We start from the raw sequence: 20449 nt of genomic DNA on the forward strand, positions 1-20449 counted from the left end.
GCACTTATGTGATGCGGAGAAGCACCACACTCCAGTTTCAATGGCTCTGGGGGGTCGTAGTGAAGGAGCACTCCTGCTGAAAGTAGGCACTGGTTAGCATCGACAAAGGTGGCTTGATTATCTTCTCTCCAGACCCAACGCGCATTTCTCCCTGCAACCTGTACAAAGTTGCAGGCATAGATGACATATTCGCCAGGAAGTTGGAGTACTACGACAGCATGCCCAAAAATGAGCGTAGTTCCTACCCATTTGTAGGGCTAGGTGCCTCTTCCACATCTTCCACATGTTTCTCAGTGGGGTGTAGGCCGCCTTTGTCGATTTGGTGCCCTAAGTACGTGACTCAAGGCTCACTAAATTTACATTTGTCTAGCCGGAGTTTTACACCGTGCTTACGGAAGCAGTGCAGTACTGCTTGCATGGTCCCGCACCTTTCCTGTCGCTCCGCAACTTACACATTTTCGGGGGAAGCTTGCAGGCCTGGGAGCCCCTATAGGACTATACGTTTTTTTTCCTTGGAAGATCGCTGGGGCAAACGTTATAACAATAGGCAGCCTCTTGAGGCAAAATAGCCCTCGATGCGTATTAATTACGCATAGCTTCTGCGATTCTTTGGCAAGCGGTACTTGATTATACGCGTCACACAGGCCGAGAGTCCTGAAGTTGTCTCCGCCGTTTAGTCGCGCAAACATGTCGTCAATAACCAGCAATGGGTACTGCTCCAGTTCGCATACAGGATTTAACGTGATCTCAAAATCGACGCAAATTCGAACTGTTTATTCTTTCTTTAGGACGGGCACAATGGGCGTGGCCCACTCCGCATGCGAATCCCGTGATAACACCCCAAATAAAAACAGGTGACCGTGCGTTGGTAAGCTGAAAAACTAGTTCCCGCCCGCGTAGACTGGGACCGGGGAAATTCAATACTACCGACGAGCACTCTACTACGGCACCCTTGTAGGCTACCTTCATGTGTTTGTCCTAGGACGGGGAGCTTGCCAAGATAACAGGAAAGCTTGAGAGTTTAAGGTGGCAATGGCGGTCATAACACCCGGTTCTTTTGATAAATTTCGCGGTGCACAACGCAGACGGGCGACTTCGTGTCTATCAGCATTGGCAAGTCAACGCCGCAACATCTGAATATCCTGTGATTCGGGGGCTCTAACTGCCAATCCCGAGATGAAGTCAAAGTCCAGAGGTGCAAAGCTTCGTCTACGTTCTTCTCCGCACAGTCTTCCGCCACCGTCAGTGCTCGTCCCTGCATGCCTTGCGTCTGCGTCATTTCGCGTTTTCTCGGAGCGTCGCTCGAACACATTTTCGTTCGATGATCCGGCCTTCCACAGTTATAGCACCTACTTTTGGCACAGCCGCATGCTGGCTGTTATGCTTCTTACTTCCGCAGCATCCGCATTTTAGAGTAGACTCCTTCGTCAACACGCGCTGCGTGTCAACCTTCAGTACAATCGTTGTATCGCCCGATTCCTTAGTTGCGTCATGTTTTCCTTGTTTCGGCTGATAGTGCTATCACTTCGGCCTCTTCCAAAGTCAACTTTGCTTTTGCCAAAAGCTGTTTTTACAAGGCCTTTGATCTAATCCCACAGACAAAACAGTCGCGGAATATTCGTTCTAGCATGCTTCCAAAATTGCAGTCGTCTGCAGTGCGTCAGACGTCGACAAGTAGATGCTGCAATAGCTCATCTTCCTGCTGACATCGATTGAAAAAACGGAAGCTTTTCGTTATCTTGCTGCACTTCGGGTCAAAATATTCATCCATGGCTGCAACGACTTCTTCGTAGGTTCGACTGTTGGGTTTCTTCGGAGCGACTTGTCCCGACAGAATCTGCACAGCCCTCGTGTTTAACGCTTCTGCGAGCAACACCCTTTTTTCGCTTTGTCGGTAACCCCCGTTGCCTCGAAATAAGCTTCTGCCTTGATGACGTACGCTTTCCAATTGTCCCACTTGCCGTCATACTCGGGAAGAGGGTGATGATCCATAGCTTAAGTTGTCATTGCTGCAGGTTCATGAAAGGCCGTACCATGGTTTTGCTCGCCGCGTTCTTCTTTTACTGCATGGGTTTCTTTGTTGCTCGTCGCCACTGTTGCATAGCCGGCGCACACACGGTGCGTGGACGACAGACGAGACCAGCGCTGGGGAGTGAAAAGTTTGTTCGTCCATGAACAGAGCATTTAAAGCATAGCGAGAGAGAGAAAGGTCTTGAAGGAAGAAAAGGCGAGGAAAGACATGACGCTCAGTTGTTGATGCATGACACGCCTGGCTCGGGTGGCGGGAGATAACATACCAAAACTATTTCCGACAATTCTGGTCTGCCTTGTTACCTGCGACGACGAGAATAAGTCGATCCCGTAGATGAGGTGCTGGTCGTACCACCGCGGGCATACCGGCGAACCTCCTCTAAAGTCGTGTCAGCCCCAGAGCCCCCCCGGCGTCTTGCACGTTGGTAAATCTTCAGTCGACTGTCCCAAGCTCCCGCTCCCATATCTTATAAAGACTTCGCACGATCACCGACAGTCCTGCATGTTTGCACCTCCACCTCCCCCTTTTGTTCTTTTTTCCCTGGGCCCCCGACAACACGCCGCACCTGCGAGTGCGGGGCTGCTCTCGCGATTGTGACATCGCCTTCCTGGAATCGGGGAGGCACCCGATCTGGACCATACCGGTTCCCCCTGGCGCAGTGACATCGTCTCCCCAGAAATCGGGACAACGGCGAGCAGGCCAAGCTGCCATGAACCCGCCACGTGCGCATTTCGGAACAGTGACGACTAAAGGCAGGAAAAAAACGAACACGGGACGCAGACTTGGCGACTCAGGTGCCGAAGCGCGAGCAAAAATAGCCGTCCCCTGCCGAGGACGCTGTCATGTCGGCTGCCCGAATAAAAAAATTGAGGGGCTTGCCACCATTTCTGACAATGGCACACAGCAATTTCTAAGCATAAAATATTTTACAACGGGGAGCAAGTGGTCTGGTTGGTGCATGTTTAAAAATGTAAGAAACAGCGCAAAGGACAGGACGTAGGACAGGAAAATATTTCTCCAACTTCCTCTGATTTTGGGCTTATTTGCAAGAGCACCCACACTTTTCTGGGTTTCTTTTGGGGTGACTATTCACTTGTTTGCCCGGCGGCAACTGTCAAATCTGGGAGGACGCTTTCCTTGTCGCTCGAGTCGGCGTTCAAAATCAGTCGCATCCTTTTGTCTCTACGCTCGTTACTGACGCGTTAAAAAGAGAAACAAAAAATAGGGATAAAGCGAAGTGGCTGTGTATGTCCTGGGTGCCATTACAAATCGTGCGTGTTTGTGAGTGCGTGTTTGTATATGTGTATAAGTGCGTGTGTGCTTGCGCGTGTGAGTGTGTGGGTGTCATGCATGCTGAAGCGGATCGCTGGCTTTAAAAACAAACGGTACTACACTGCGTCACAATATTTGCCCGCATAGCTCTGGAGATGGAAGTGAAAAATCATTTGCGGCATTTTTCAAGGGGTTCGAGAACACGCGGCGGCCAGAACCAGCCCGAACAACTGCTCACGGTGGTGGCGGATGACTCATCATCTTTCCCGCTCTAAGTGAATGCTTGTGTGATTGTGGGTGTGGGATATGCGGATCACTGGTTGACAGTTGGAAGTTGTGGTTTTACATTGGCGCTTTCTGTGAGCATGTGGAGCGCTATGACATCTGCGTCGCTGAAAGCTACTCTGCAAGTCCATGTTGTCTTTTTTAAGCCAAGATGTTTACTACTAGCGGTATCGTTGCTGTTATCTACGCGCCATTCCCTTAAAAAGTTAAGTTGGGTTCTCAACCCTTTATTGTAAGGGATTAAACTCATCTGAAGGCCGCTGACCCACCACGCTAGCACGATTTGACGAATGTCGGCTCATTGACGCCGTTGCCAATCTAGCAGCGTTGTGGCTTTGTTGGGAACTATCGCATTACCACGTTTACTGCATCACCTCGGTCGGCTCCTGACGTGACATCATGTCTCTACCCCTCAGGGGACAGAAAATTAGGAACTAAGCGATACACTGGATGAGGGGGCGCTTTATAGTCGGGGGTGTACGTACTTGTGGCGCCTAGTGTAAGCTACCATGTGGGTTGTTCCTAGACTTGCAGCTCCAGTACTTCCGCTAGACACTCTTGGTAGGATATGGCAGGGCGAGCCAATTTTATGGCTGTACCGTCCTGTACTGGCGTCTGGGAGAGAGTGCTACAAAGGCCGTGACCCCAGCAAAAATTACCGTGTAGAGGGGGGTGTTCTTGTGGGGGTGCTTATATTTTTATAGCATTTAAAACTTGAGATAATACTGACTTGTAATTTTATATCTGATTTTTCCGTGTTGCTCTTTGTGGTGAGCTCATCATACGTAATGAACCTGCTTTGGTACCAGTATATTCGCTTGGCCCCCACAATCGTCTACCTGCGGCGGGCTCACCGCCAGCAGCCGACCGCGAAGGCCGTTTTATACGGCACAGTTCAACCATCAGCCACCATGGGCTCAAGAAACACAGTAACTTTATGGCCAGCGCACTTTTCGGCATGATTACTGAAACTTTCTAAAATGTTCTGTGATATACTTGTCACCATGTCACCATGCCAGGCCCTAATACATAACTTAGGTATATTGTTTTGTTCAATCTCCTAAGAGGCTGAAGTGTGTGTATTGAAGAGAAGCTTCAGAATTCCCAAAATGCTCCTCTCGTCGCGGGAGCAGACGACGTGTTGCTCTATCAGTAGGTACTTAGCCTCTCGTTGTATGAGTCTGTATTACAAAGGAGTCGCATTTGTTTGTACTTACGCACGTTACTAGCGTGTTGTATCATAAACGAATTATGTGGGTTAAAATGACGTGGTAAAGCGAGTTATGGGTGCTGTTACGAATCATCTGTCTGTGTGTGTGTGTGTGTGTGTTTGTGTGTCTTTGTGTGTGTGTGTGCGTGTGTGCGTGTGTGTGTGTACGTGTGTGTGTGTGTGTGCGTGCGTGTGTGTGTGTGTGTGTGTGTGTGTGTGTGTGTGTGTGTGTGTGTGTGTGTGTGTGTGTGTGTGCGTGAGTGCGCGAGCACGGGCATCGACAGCATATTTTGAACTTTCACGATAACGGTGGAGTTTATTCAATAACGCGTTTTAAAGGGTGGCGGCTCTCCCTCACCAGTCTTGAAGGCAGGGTAGTATGGGTGCTCGGCCGGCTCGTATTGCGGTAGACACGTGTCATGATGATGACTCTAACCGGACGGTGTAGGCGAATTCCTCCGCTCTGGACCGGGCCTTGAAATTTTTGAGCGGGGGGACACGTATTTCGCTAGGCTGTGGAGGTGATCTTGAAGTTCACTAACGGAACCACTGGTTTGTGTTTGCGGAATGTGCAAGAAGCGTTGTTGTTTCCCGTCTAGTTCTCGGGCCGGAAAGCAGAAGCGCGCTATCGGATTCCCGCTACGGTGGATACCTCCGGCTGAATAGCTTGATGCCGGGTGGAGAAAGGAGACGCTTAGGGCTTATCACAATGCCTTCGTAAAGCTTCCGCGGGTTGCTTGAAGAGAAGGAATGGCTCGTTGGGGAACGAGCTCCACTCCACAGCGTACGTGACGCCTCAACCAAAGTTGCGTGCGCGTCAAGGTCTAGTCGTGAATGGTACGGACGGCGGCACCAGTCGAAACGGCAAAACGTCACATTCGGCCGTTTCGTCCCTACAGAAGAATTTTGTTTGTGCAAAAGTCTTGATACGCAAGAGTTCAGGCACATTACCTCGTTCTTGAACGGGGTGCTAAATGCATGACATGGTTGGCCAGGCTAGCAGTATTCGGCGCGACACACCCTTAGCACATGCATACTGTTATCCAGCACATTACGGTACATCGGGATGCTTGGTACTGAACAAAACTGCTGACGAAACGCCGTTCATACTTTATACCACAGATAATTTCCCCACGAAAATTTCAATATATATATTGCCAAGAGGAATACATATACACTGAAATTCTGAATTTTTAAATCAGATACTAAGGACAAACGCTGCTTAGTCATGATGCCAAACGGTACCTCTGCTTCGTAGGGCGTAACTGTGATCGACTGGGGAAGGCTGTTCGTCGTGAGGGCTGGGAATGTTGAATTATGTTCTCCATCACGGCTCCAGATAAAGCATACATGGGCTACCGCATCCCGGGGTCGAAGGACGCAGGTTCTCTGCTCCACCACTCCCCTAGGAAGACCTGGCTTGCCCTCTACTTCACCAACAGCAATTTTCTGCATATTTATGTTTACAATTTTTTTGTCTTTCTTCCGAACCCCCTGACTTGGCACGTGACATTACACATGCTTCTGGCTACCCAGCACGTCCCTTTCAATTTCAACGCGAACTTCTCTGCCGGACCGTGGGACTGGCATTTTATTTTGAGGTACCTCCTGTCACCTGCCGGAAAGCCAGCGTTTTGCATTTGTTTTTTATTCGCGGCTTTCTTTTCTCCACCGATTTGTTCAGTGCATCAGCCGCGATCTTGTGTGTGATCGAAGGCGTTCAGCAGGCTCCGCACAGTCGTCCTCCATGGTGTTATAATTCGTAGTAGGGGTGTCGCCAACAATGCTTAGAGTTGCCGCGTAGCGGTCATAAAAAACGGCGAACGGGGTTCATTTGTGCCGTCGCGGAGTGCCATGCTGTATGCGTACACATCGAAATGAAGCCACCTGTCCCAATCTCGTTAGTCGTGTTCCCTAAATAAACAACATGGTCACAAGAGTTTTATTCATCCTTCCTACTGCGCCGCAACACTCCCGGTGATACACGGTGGGTTGAAATTTATGTACACGCTAAAGGCCGTACACCTTCTTCATCAACCGTGAGACATAGTTCCTGCACTGAACGCTGAAGCTGCTATAGCACACAGTGCCTTAGAATGACTCCTTTGGCAAAAACACGCACTAGGGTTTCCGCCTTCTGGTCTACCAGTGGAAAGGCAACCACGTAACGGTTCAGTTATCCACAAAAACAAGTATGTACTTGCCTACGGCAGTGGTTCGCTAGGGACCCTACTATATTCATTGCGGGACTCTGGAACGGTGCGCGAAGTTCCTCGAGCAACTGCAAATAGGCACGCTTCTGATTTCTGATGGGCTTGTTGGAGAGCGCAAAAGCAGCACTTTCTACAATAATCTATAACGACTCCCCGCATTCGTGGCCAAAAGTACACCTTGCCTATCATCTGGCACGTTTTACACCCCCTGAGTGTCCAGCGCACGAACCATCATAGTGAACACATAGGAGCTCCCCTATAATTGACGCAGGCACTATTTTAATGATGCAGGCACTAATACACGGCCCGAACTTCCCCCTGCCTGTCCATGTCCAGTAGTACATCCCGATCCTAAATGAGTTATAATATTGTCCCTTACTGTCGCCTTCTTTGAGGGATTTGATGATTTTCCTGATGTCGGGATGGCCGAGCTGCCCCAGTTTTATGCAGAACTCCTCCGGCGATACCACAAATAAATCGAGTGCCCCTATAGGCGCCCTCCTCAAGGGGGAGCGTTTTGAACGATTTTTCCAGCCATGTGAACTACTTCAAATGTACTCGTGCAAAGGGAGGCCCCACGTGGCCGCATCGAGCTGGGCTCGCAAGCATTCATGAGCCATTTGGGTGGCTTGCAGTCTCTGACGATCGTAAAGTGCCGCCCGTATAGGAAATGCCGAAATTGGCACACCGACCAAACTACGGAAAGGAACTCCTGCTCCTCTATCGCGGTATTTGCGTTCTGTGAAGTTCAGCTGCCAACTATAGTAAGCCACGGGAGTTCTTTGCCGTCATACTCGTGCGATAACACTGTCCCAATCGCCATCATGGAAGCGAACTTCATCAAGAGAGCACCCGTCAGCTTGCGTTTTATACCCGAGTACGTTTTGCGCTATCCATCATCTTAAACAGGCTGATTATATGTGTACAGCATTTTATCAGGATTGACAATGAGGGGATCGTTGAATAAATTCAGACAATAGTGTAAGCAGTCAAGTCCAAATAAAGCAAAGGGAAACTTCTGTGCAGTCAATAACTGTTCTTCGAAGATAGATATTGTTTTAAAATAAGAAACAAGTAACATGCCGAACATCATGCCAGCAGAGACGAATCTAAACCCACGAGCTCCTGAATACACTTCCGCGATAATGATTACTACTCTAGCGGTTTGGCGATGCTTCCCTTTACTTTCTCGGGTATTTAAATTCAAAAAATTGTTTCCTGCGCTTGGGCAGAGGCGTTTCTCCTGCATCTTGAAGTCTATGGCGGTTGACTAGCATTAAACCCTCTTAGGCTACCTATGGTAACCACCCTGCCGGTAGACACTTTCAAGGCATGTAGAAAATCGGAATGTAATATCAGGTATTCTCTGAATGAGGAATTAAATAAGGGTGAAGTCTCAAGACAGCCATGAAAAGCAGAGTGGAAAAGTTGATAGGTTTTTTATTCCTAATCAAACATATATATTTTTGTCTTGAGTTTCCCAGTGCTGATCCCAACCGGCCGGCATGACTTTTCGGGACTTTGTTTCGTTCGAAAAATTGGTGTTTCAGGCAGAATAATATCATGCACCTCTCCGTCTAACCCCGACCATAATTCAACGCAAACATTTCCCGCGCTGAATTCCTTCGTTGGCCAATCCACGGTATGAGTATGTGGTACTCTTGGCCTATGCCCAACTTTTCTAGAATAACCCCATGAACTCTCACGTATGCACTCCGTAACCCTAACATTTGCGTATTGTGGTCTATGACCTGAATCGGTTTCTGCTGCTTGGCGTGCAGCGAGTATTTTATCGAGTGGATGCCGGTTCGATATTTTAAACCACAAACTGCGATGCTTGCCTTACAAACACTCTCACTTCATCGGTAGTGCAGCGCCATTATCGAAAGCGGACGATACACAAGACAGCAAAACATCACCCAATGGGATGAGAGCAGCCCAGGCCAGCAGGCTCCCTGTAGTTTTGAGGCCCTGTTCTGGATTGCTCATTGCCGACGTCATAAAAAGGCGTCTTTTAGCGTGAAAATAAAAATGTTTCCATAAATGTTTACTTTCCCATTAATGAAGCTTCCTTTGTAAGCGGACAATCGCTGACGGCGCTATAAAACACTACATTTTCGGAATAAAATAATCTTTTTTTGCCTTCATGGCACCTTTAGGAGGGGACATATACCATTTCTACCTGAACTCCACGTGTTTTCGATTCGAATAATACTGCATCTATTTGAAATAAAACACATTTAGCCACTTTGTAGAGCCTGATTAAACCTTGCCACCGTCTGTGGAAAGCAAAATCAACAAGCTGTTGGGAAGGGGGTGGAGGAGAAAACAATTTTATCTAGAGCACCTGCAGATCTATTTACACATCCCTCAGCTTTGATGGCTTGTCTTCGCCGCGACGCGGCCTAAACGTCGTCCCGGCCGACCCCCGAGGTTTGCTCCTGAGTTCAGACTCACCGGCGCGGAAGGGCTCCCGTCCTCCCCACCCTCACCGTCGCTCGGCCGCTTCCTCTATAGGGCCGGTGAGAACAGCTAGACGGCCTGGAGTTGAATCTTCTAGTCATATGTCGACGTCACTACTTCTAGATACGGCGGGATTGTCGTCATCCTGTCTGCATTTCTCGCGTTTACTTAATCAAAGTAGCCTTAAGCTCTATGAAAAGTCTCAAAACCATTTGCCCCACTCAGTAGAATAACAGTGGTCTATCGCGGCTAAAGGACGCTGAAAATCTGAATATCTGCCAGTATAAACTTCAAACCCTTTTAAATTAAATGTAAACTCTGTAAATTCTCCACTGCATAATCACTAGAATGCCCGCAATAAACTAAAGCCATTACTGTCAAACACAACTACAATAAACAGATTTTTCTTAGTGATGAAGGCCAGCACACAATCGCAAAAACACAATGACCGCATAAACCTTTGCTTTATTCTTCCAAAATCCGAAGTGCATTGAGCTAATTTGAAATAACTTCCGTCGCTTACACGTCTTACAAATTCAAATACTAGAGATACAATTCAATACAGTTTGAACTCAGTACTCAGTCCATGGAGTCACTATCTGTGATGGCACCTTGATTAGCAACCCGAAATTAGTAATCAACCGCGCAGACAATGCTGCACGAATGAGCTTGTTTCGCAATGTGCATAATCCACTTTAACTAATACCGTGGGGCCACACACTCCCAGCTTTTTTGCAATGACGTTGATTAGCAACCCGAAATTAGTAATCGACCGCGCAGACAATGCTGCACGAATGAGCTTGTTTCGCAATGTGCATAATCCACTTTAACTAATACCGTGGGGCCACACACTCCCAGCTTTTTTGCAATGACGTTGTTTAATATCGAGCAATACTAGAGTCCCAGTGCTTACTTACCTCTCTTAAAACCAACCACAATCGAGTCATGAAATGCTCCGTTTATAAAGTCACTGTATTTGACTACCTGATATATATTCGCGCTAGTTCACGCTGTTGGTGTTTCGTAAAGCTACACAATCTGTAACGACTGTATGCGAACGTTTCGTTCTCCTCTTTCATAATGCAAGAATCATGCCTACTTCGGTTATGAAAAAAAAACACACAATTACCGTTCTCTTACACCCACGTCCCCTAATGAAGTCGCTCTGATAGCCTTCTTATGAAAGTTTGGTTTCACGGGGCGTGTTTTTACATCACTACCATATAGGTCCTTGGCCGAGGGTACAACATACACCGAAAGCTAACAATTTTCCCTATTCGTAAGGAAAGCGAGAAAGTATTAATCTGACATTGCTCCTGCAGAATCGAATGACGATACATGAAAACCTGATGACACGTCAACCCTTAAAGCCTCGTAGAATTTATTCTGATGTTATAATCACAGCCCATTATACCAAATCGGCCTTGGAAAGAACCGAAGTCTGGAGGAGTTGAAATTCTCGAATCTTCGCATTCGATCGTATGCTCCCCTTAAGGACGTCCACTCGTCCGCTATGAAAAAAGAAAGAAATGTGTTTCATACTATTACATGTTTGAAGAATGAGATTCGGGCCAAAAAGCTACATGTAATACAGATGTGGTCCAGTGAGACGCTATGCAGTCGCAAGTGCTGGTGCACTCACATGGTTGAAATATACCGCGTTGAAGCATCGCGCAACGCGTAATACATCTGCACACAGAACCTTCCCTTTTGTAGAGTGAGAAAACATAAATTGCTTTTTCTTTTGAAGTGAAACGCACATTTTGGAAACGTTGTGACCGGAGGTCGACTGTATAAATGTTTCACTACTGAGCGTCACGTCAATACGGCATTTATTTGCCTTGCCATACGCGAGTTCAACCGAATAAATTCTCCATTTACACGCAATGTGTGGCAGAAGTACTGTACATTCTCGTACATCGTTTTTATTTCGAAGGAGTGAATAGTATGCATCATCCGCGCTGCAAAGACAGCAGTGAGCCCCAGCCAGGAACTGACTGGTTTATGAGGAGCAACACGATATTGTGCGTATCTGCGCGTATCTGGGTGTCGCAGGTTCCCTGTCGCCCTCTGAGCGCTGCCCGGTGCCTATAGGTGCGATGCAGTAGCTGCAAAGGTGTGGTCTATAGCGTAGGTGCTGGCAACAGTAGATTTTTGTTCTTCGAGACCTGGCTGACCTTGCCACGTTTCTCTGGCTGGGGAGGCTGCCTTTGCCCTTGTATAATTTTTCAATGACGAACTGAGGAACGCTCTTTAATGCCCGAGCAGCCTGTGTGCTTGTCTACACTACTTTCCAAATCCCATCGAGTCAAGTGCCAGCAAAGATTTGTTTTTTTCGAGCAACAAGTGGCGTTTTGAATATCAAACCCCGCGTCTTGCATGACCGCCAGGAGCCGTTCAGGAAGATGCCTTCATTTCGCCTTGTCAGGCGAATAAACCCACTTATTATTATCTTCCCTCGCGTTGCGGAAACATAGCGTGGAATAAACACGCTTCACGGCAGCCGCGTTGGCAGACGTTGATGCCCGTGCTATTCCTGGCTCGAACATAGGAAGCGAAGAGAGACGCACGCTTGCAGATGTTCAATGGCGGCTCGAGGCGAACGGGCGGATGGGTCAGCCGAGCACTCGCATTAAGTTCCTCTCACGGGTGATTATTTTCCAACCACGCCAGCCTGAGCGATAGCGGAATTGTAATAATGTGTTTCTCCACCTTCCACTCCTTTTCCTGCGTGTGGGAAGAACGGGAGATTGGATGTTCATGCGGCCTGCCTGGCCGCACGAAATTTCTGCTGGGCCAGATGTTACGTAGACGCCCAACACCGAAGCTTCGGGCGCCTTGTGGTTACAACTCAGTGCAGCCTTTCTGGGGTGTCGCTGCCTCTGTACCCGGATGACGGACAACCGCCGGCTTCTTAAAGACTTGTGAGGCTGTGGTAGTCGCCCCTTCTGCTGACCACCCTCACAGGGCACAAGTTCCCTAGCACTGTTCCAGTAGTCTCTAGTGGGTGTTCCCACAGTGAAAGGTACTGAGGATGCTGCGCTTGCGCCCGATCAAGCTCCACTGTACTCAAGAAAGCAAAACTAAAGTAAATTTAAAAACTAAAATAGGAAATAAACTTCTACTTCGGCTCCCATTTCACGAGTTCCAGTTTAGAAGCCCACGTTCACACACCGATCCTTGGCATCAGAAAAAAAACACTTTTTTTACACCTGAAGTCACGGTATAATTACCACTACAATATTCCTACGTCTGTGCAGCCATCAAATGGGCTATGATGCACACGCGGCTCTCGAAAAATTAGCTAGCCAACTTACTGCTCTATAACACCATCGAGTGACAAAAACGGCATTACACAAATACACACACCACAGGGATTTTCTGATGATGCCTCAACAGAAGGCAAAAAAGAACTTCTGAAGACGTCAAGCGGCCTTCTGGACGCGTCTGAACACGCCCCATTACAACTCTCATTTCCGAAAAAATTCCAGTCGCGAATATAGTCAAACTAATCTGTAGCAGCTTTCAAAAAAATTCTCCACAACGAATCACACTACCACCAAAGCATGTTTGGCCTCCAAGTACGCATTTCAACTAAAAAAAAAGTTCCATAAGACATTGCTGTTTTCAGAAAAGGCAGCGACACCTGTTCATGGTCGTGGGGAATAGTAGGTATACCGCAAAATTATGGGCCCTTGTTGCACTGTAACCCTCGTAAGACACATTAAAGCAAGTGATGTCCGTGCAAAGGTGCGATAAAAAGATGACAATGCCTTTTTGGAAGCCTTCAGACCTTATGTTGCTTATTCTGCTCAGAATTGGAGTTCTTAGTCGATTAGATTGCCGAGCGTTATATAGTGGGTTCGGGTATTTCGGACACAACAACATTTATGAATCAGTGCAAACCAATGCATACGTTAGCAAAACTGAATTTTTCTTATTTGGAAGCTATTTACTCGAGCAAAAACAGTTTCAAAAAGCCAAACATTTGACCACTCTTCATACGCAAAGTTGGAGAAAATTTCTGATATTTCGTTTAGACCTATTAGTGAGGGGCGGATGCGATTGCTTATCAGAGTATCCACTTCCCGATAATGTTAGAGTGGAAATTTAATAGTTTTAACATCTTCCTGCTTTATTCAATACCTAAACATACCCGTGCCAAGTGGGTAAAGCGTCAGCAAAAATGGCAACTGCAACACGCCTAAATTAAACAATTGGGTATTGAGGAAACAAACCGTCGTGATTGCACACAGCCTTGGTACTCCTGGAGATTTATACGCCCCACCAACATCACCAAAACGGATCACGTAGGCTCACGCGGATTAAAGACTGCAGGCGTGCCAAACACGAATAAAAACATTTAACAAGACACTTTAACAAATATGTGAAGTGCGTCATCGCCTTCACGCACACCACAAAAGTTTCCAGCTACATTCACTATAAACTCAAAGTGGATATTTCGAAGTGTACGTTACTTCCATTAATTTTCATACAAACTAACATAAATGAAAAAAAAAGAGGCGAACGATCGGACCAAAGACGCAATATTAACAATTGGTGCTTACCCCTGGTAATGTTTTGGAATATCAGAAAAATGAATATCGCACTCCGAAAAGTCGTTCAAGTACTGCACCTGGCACAAGTGCACTTTAAAATTAAAACTTTGTCAAGCTGAACTTCCTACAGGGTTGCAAATCATCAAAAAATTCTAATATTTTATATTTTCCGTCCACAGGCCAACAGTCGCCCTAGCCCATTACAAAGATTCAGCGGGAAGGCGCCGACAAAAAAACATGCAGTTACTATCAGCCGCCTTAATAAATTTGACGTAGGTACATTTCTCTTCTTATTTACAATACTCCTGAGCCTAATGCGTTCCCTGTCAATGTAGGCAGTCAAGCGCGGTTTATTGCTGGTGTAGATAAAGCGTACTTTCTGCACTTCATGGTATGCTATTATCCTGACCACATGCTACAGATTAGGTGTAAGCCATTGCATTTGGACATTTTTTTCCACAAAATGTCCTCTTTTATCGAAAATAACGCTACCTAATGTAAATTGTGTAAAGGTAGTGAACACACTGAAAGTGCTCTCAAACCATTCTTATTCTACAGATTGCACGAGCCCTCTAACCTTCGGTCAAAAATAAATATGTTGCGTGGAGACAACGAAGGACCGGCACGTATCCCACCCCGTACCCCATTGTCAATGTAACCAAAAACAGTACAGCGACAGGTTTAAAAAAACACCGTAACGGCTGACTTGAAACAAATGCTCTGGGCCAGCCCTGCTATCCGGACCAAAAATAAAGCAAGAAGGATAATAACTGCACCGGAGCCGCAGAAAACGATACTGCTCAGCTCGGAAGCCGACTGTCACTCTTGGGCTGTCCAGATGGCCGAGGCCGCCACCAAGAAGCAATGCCACCTGACCGATAGCTGAAGACGGATGGAATTTACTTCAGCCTGCCCCATCCAGACCCCATTCAAGGCAAACAATAGTGTTTTCTCTCTCTCTTTGTTTGGAAGAGGCTAATGTAATCGCGGTTGGACTATGGCGCTTTCGTAGACGGGTAGGCTTCAGAAGCTCTTACGCAATTGCTAGACGCATTTATTTATACGGGATTTGTTTTGAGGAAAAAGCTATACCGACTAGCCCGATGTAAAATTTATGTGTCGACTATGACGAGTCTGCGATAACACCAACCCTGCTATAGAGATCCCTTGTTTGCTCGGAAGACAACCACAACAAAACCTATCCTTTTATGCTTACCATCAGCGGCGGTTATCACGTACACGTCATTTTAATTTCGCTTTTTATTGTAACTTTTTGTGCCGGACAATACATTTGCTACCGGATTAACACTGGATAACAATCAATGAGGCACACAAACTAGGTTTTCCGATGTTTTTGCTGCTTGAAAATTCTGTGCAGTTTTTGTGATGGATTTTTTACAAGGATGAACAAAAGGAAAGCTCAAAGCCAACTCATCCGACAGCACTTCCAACACTTAAACCTGGGTACATTTTCTGTTTTTATCAATACAAATAAACCCCTCCAAAACTTGGTAAATCAAAGCCTGCTTATTTATCCCATGAGCTTCACATGTCCACAAAGGTACTATGGGAAAGGCAGTAAATATGTTTTAACTTTTTTCCAGCTTTGGCCGATGACAATATAATCGCTGTATGTTACATTACACGGACAGGAGTACACATTTTTTTATTTTTAGGTGGCGTAATAGTTGCATTATCTCTGCATTTGGGATAACCAACCAATGAAGGGAATATGAATGCTGTCATCTAATCTGTAACATCTCACTTACGTTATAGTTGACTTAGGAAGTAGGCTGAGTGCATGGACAAAGGGCAATATTAGGGCATAAACTCGGTCTGCCCTATGGCGACATTCGTCAATGGTGCAGATGTCCCACCCAGTTCTTACCTGAATGTAAAGGTACTATATCGTAGGGGGCTTTAAAAACGCTGCGAAATATAATGTGACCACAGCGGACTGAAACATTTAAAACCCTAAAAAGTCAGATAGAATACAAGAAATAACTTATTTGAATTTATATCCGTATGCAGACATGAAATAAGTACCACACACTATACAGCTTTATGCTTTTCAAACAGAACATCAAACGGGATTTATAAAACGATAGCAACAAGGTCTTCAGTTCTCTCGGTCTCATTTCAATGTTCGAAAATTGATGATGCCACACAACGACATTTATCTGTTCCTTTCACGTACACGAAAGGTTTACAGGCATGATGGGTTTCCTCTAATGAACACATAACCACAATTTATGGCATTTTACCCTACGTATTTGTCGTTAGAGGTTTAACCAAATTGTCATACGTAAAACATAACGTGTACCTTGTGCATACGAGTCTGGCTCAGAGCATTTTTTTTCTAATGCCCGGGAGCGTCCGTTCTCAAACCAGAGCAGGAGACCCTATAATTTTACTTGACGTTTCGGGCTAAACTATCGCTGTTTACGCTTCTGAATATAGTGATCTTTAAGTAACGTATTAGGTTCCCTACCAGAAGTAATACACCGTTTTACGGGCACGACATTTCGAAATTGTAATTTAGACTTCGAACATGGCAGTAAATAGCAACCAATTGCCTTGGCGCTATATGTCGCGACTTTGCACAAAATATAGAAAAAATAAAAGATAAAAACCTAATAAACAATTGTCTACTTAATTTACTGTGTAGATAAATAAAACGTTGCTTCGCTTCTTAACAGCTTACATTCATTCCATATGTGGTGCGGTGATAGTTTCAAGGAATGAATGAATGAATGAATGAACGAATGAATGATAAAATGAAAGAAATGTTTAAGAATTTGTGCTGCTGTTAAGCCACCCGCCCGGTGAAGGTGTTCTCGTGATCTCCCGGGTGGTACTTCCACGTGCCCTCGTCACCAAGTCAAGCTCATTTGTAGGGTCTTTGCATGCCAAACCCCCCCCCCCCTTTTGCCAAGAATTTCATGTCAACTTCACCCGTCCTTCACACAAGAACATGCGTTCTGTCGGCGCTCTGCGTGAAAACGTCATCAGGAAAAAAGAAAAAGCAGAAAAAGCTACATGTTCGGGGCAGAAAACGTGCGCAAGCCCTGCGGCGACATTTAAACCGTGTTTAAAATATTATATCCGGTCACCTTAATTATCGGCCACAATTTGACATGCGGGTGCTGAGGGCTATTTTTGATTTACCATTTAGGCAGCTACAGTGGCCTGCTGCAACTTGACCTGCTAAGATGAACTTTCGCTCCGCAGTCTTAAAATAGCAAGGACCCTCGCAAATACTGAAATGAAGAACTGGCTGGAATATACAGCAGGCTCAATTAAAAACTTTCCCTTTGTGCTGTGTTTTTTTCAACAAAGCCATGGCAGAATACCTTTCCTGTAGCTTTTGTGCGGCATGTCTAACTCTTCAAGACGTCGCTCCCTGCAGGTACATCCGAAGGTATAGTTTATTTTTGTAGACTTGAGGTTCATGGCAAACTCCCTCTTGCTTTTCCGTACAGAATAAATGCCACACTACACACAAATCTGGCGCTCGGTGCACAGAGAAATTAGCGATGGTCCCAAGAATACCCGACAGCAAAAGAAGATGGCGAACGTTTCGAAGAATGTGGTCCTGGCAATTGGAGTTTGCCAGCCTAAATTGCATCCTATTTCCGACAGCCGGTTCCTCGTTCTCGTTACTTAAGGTAGGCGTGTTAATGGCGTTATGGCCCTGGACACAGAAAGGCGACATGCAGAGGCACAAACTGAGGCCCAAAGTAGTTATGAAATAAAGCTAATTACAGCAGTAGAAAAGTACATATACGCTGAAAATGCCTACGTAGTGCTGGCCAGGAAGAATAAAAACCAAGCGACGAAACCAAGTAAAACGAAAAGGATCGCCAAAATAGTAATGGGCGGACCGAATCTCCCAACAAGACGAATGCACAAGCAGTTTGCAAATGATAAATTTCACAGCAGCGAATCACGTTGGCGTTAGAATTGAAACAAACACCCTTTACATAAATGTATTGGTAGTGAGCATAACGGGCAACTTTAAAAAGATAAAGCGCCTTGCCATGGCATTATGTTTTACGTTTTGTAGTCAGCCCGATGACGCGCCGGCTTTTTATGCTGTGGTTCAAGAGAAACGCCCGTTTTAAGGCCAAAATCAAAGAAGCCGCGTTTTGAGGTAAAAAAGCTGGCTGTTATTGCAATGGTATGAGTAAACAAAGGAGGTTACGGCGCAGCTCAGGGGGTCTAGCTATGCGAGCGTGCACAACTAGCTGGACAAAGATAATACCAGAGTACTTGCTTCAATTGCGCAACAGCTGAACATCAGTCATGGTGCTTCTACAGTGAGAAACTGCAAGGAGGGAGAGGCATGCCTCAATGTGATTGGTGAGCCACATAGTTAGCCACGTGGTCCGAGGTCCGCGGTCCTCGAGGCAGCAGACAGCCGTGAAGGGGCGGCGACGGCGGCGAGTGACGTGGTATAACTTCTCTTTAAGGTGAAAAGGTAACGCACGGCAAGACTTGTCTTCGTCTCTTTCAAAGTATCTTTCCTCAAACGTTGGCAACGTTTGGGGTTCACGCTTGAAAAGTTTTCTTGTCTTGTCTGGTCTACCATCTTCCAAGTTGTAATATATATATCTTCTGAGGCCGTAGATACGAGGCGACCAGACAGTGGCTTCGTAGCTCTTTTATTCGGAGGCCAGTCGAAGAGAACGCAAGGTGGCGATCAAGCCCAAGCGCTGATGATGATCTCCGAAGAAGCGGGATCGTCGATTATAATGAGTATGTACAGGGAATGCATAAGTGATCACCTCAAGCCGGTGGTGATGAAAGTGAGCAATTGCTGCCTACGGTGGCAGACAAGCTGTAGGCTCAAACAAAGCTCACACTAATGCCTCCTCTGGGAAAAGCGGCCGCCTGGCAGCGGGTTATGTAGGATCACGACGATTGAAGGCCTTAAGCCGGGACACGGGTACAATCTCTGTACCGCGACGACGGCGGTCCGAAGTTCCAGAGATTGGGGTGACGCGATAAATTACGGGTGAGGTCGCCTCAAGAATCTTGTAAGGACCAAGGGAGCCGTGTAAAAATTTCTCGCAGAGTCCGGGAACGCGAACCGGTGTCCAGATCAAGACTTCGTCACCAGGGGAGAAGTAAACAGATCAATGAGCAGTGTCATAGCGCTGTTTGCGGTCCTGTTGACTGGCTTGAGTGCCCATACGAGTAAGCTGGCGGCTGTATGCGATGCGAGAAACGAATTGTTCGGGAGACGATGCAGAAGCAGAAAGCGGAGCGGTGAAGAAGCAGGTATCCAATGTGTGTGAAGGGTGCCGACCGTACACAAGGTGGAATGGGGTGTATCTTGTGGTTCTTTGAACTGCGGTGTTAAAGGCAAAAGTAACAAAAGGTAGGATAGTGTCCCAAGTTCTGTGATCAGGCTGTATGTACATCGAGAGCATGTCGTAAAGAGTGCAGTGAAAGCGTTCCGTAAGGCCATTAGTTTGAGGATGGTAACTCGATGTAATTCTGTAAGAGGTTTTAGCAGCTTGAAGTACATCGGAGAGGAGCTGCGATAGGAAGCTCTTGGCCCGGTCACTTATGAGGACACGAGGTGCGCCGTGGGGAAGTAAATTATTGTGCAAGAAAAAGTGAGCGACGTCAGCAGCGCTGGCCGAACGAAGTGGAGCCGTCTGCGCGTAGCGAGTTAGGTGGTCAACGGCCGTGACGATCCAGCGGTGACCAGTGGCCGTCATAGGCAATGGACCGTAAAGGTCAATACCGACCACTTCAAACGGTGTAGCTGGGCATAAAACCGGCTGCGCTAGACCGGCGGGTGGAGACGTAGATCTCTTTCGATGTTGACAGGGCGGGCAGGAGGCGACGTATTTGGCGACACTAGAAGACAGTCCCGGCCAGAAGAGCGACCTCGAATGCGTTCGTAGGTTTTGTGAAATCCAAGGTGGCCAGCGGTTGCGTCATCATGGAAAGCTTGCAAGATGCTTGAACGAAGGGAACAAGGCACAACTGGAACCCATCCGGCACCATTGGTGTGGTGATTGATACGGTGCAGCGTGCCATCAACCAACCGGAAATTTTACGGCGGCAATTATGTGGTTGCGTTGAACCGGTGAGCCGATCGATTATGTTTCGGCAGTAGGTGTCGGCGCGTTGACAGGCAACCAAGTTGCAAAAGTCGGCAGACGTGACATCTATGGGTGCAACGGGCAGGTGGGGCGCATGGGTGGGTGACACCAAGTCGTCCGACGACTGCGTGAGAGGGCACGGTGAAAGCGCGTCTGCGTCGAGGTTCTTGACTCCGGACTTGTAAGTAACCGTAAAGTCGTATTCTTGCAAGCGCAGCACCCACCGTTCAAGTGTTCAAGTCGTCCAGACAGGTTCTTTAAGAAAGAAAGCCAACACAATGCGTGATGGTCTGTAA

Source organism: Haemaphysalis longicornis, unplaced genomic scaffold (assembly GCF_048455015.1).
Source record: "Haemaphysalis longicornis isolate Haplotype H1 unplaced genomic scaffold, Haemaphysalis longicornis Haplotype H1 scaffold_11, whole genome shotgun sequence".
Classification (NCBI taxonomy): Eukaryota; Metazoa; Arthropoda; class Arachnida; order Ixodida; family Ixodidae; genus Haemaphysalis; species Haemaphysalis longicornis.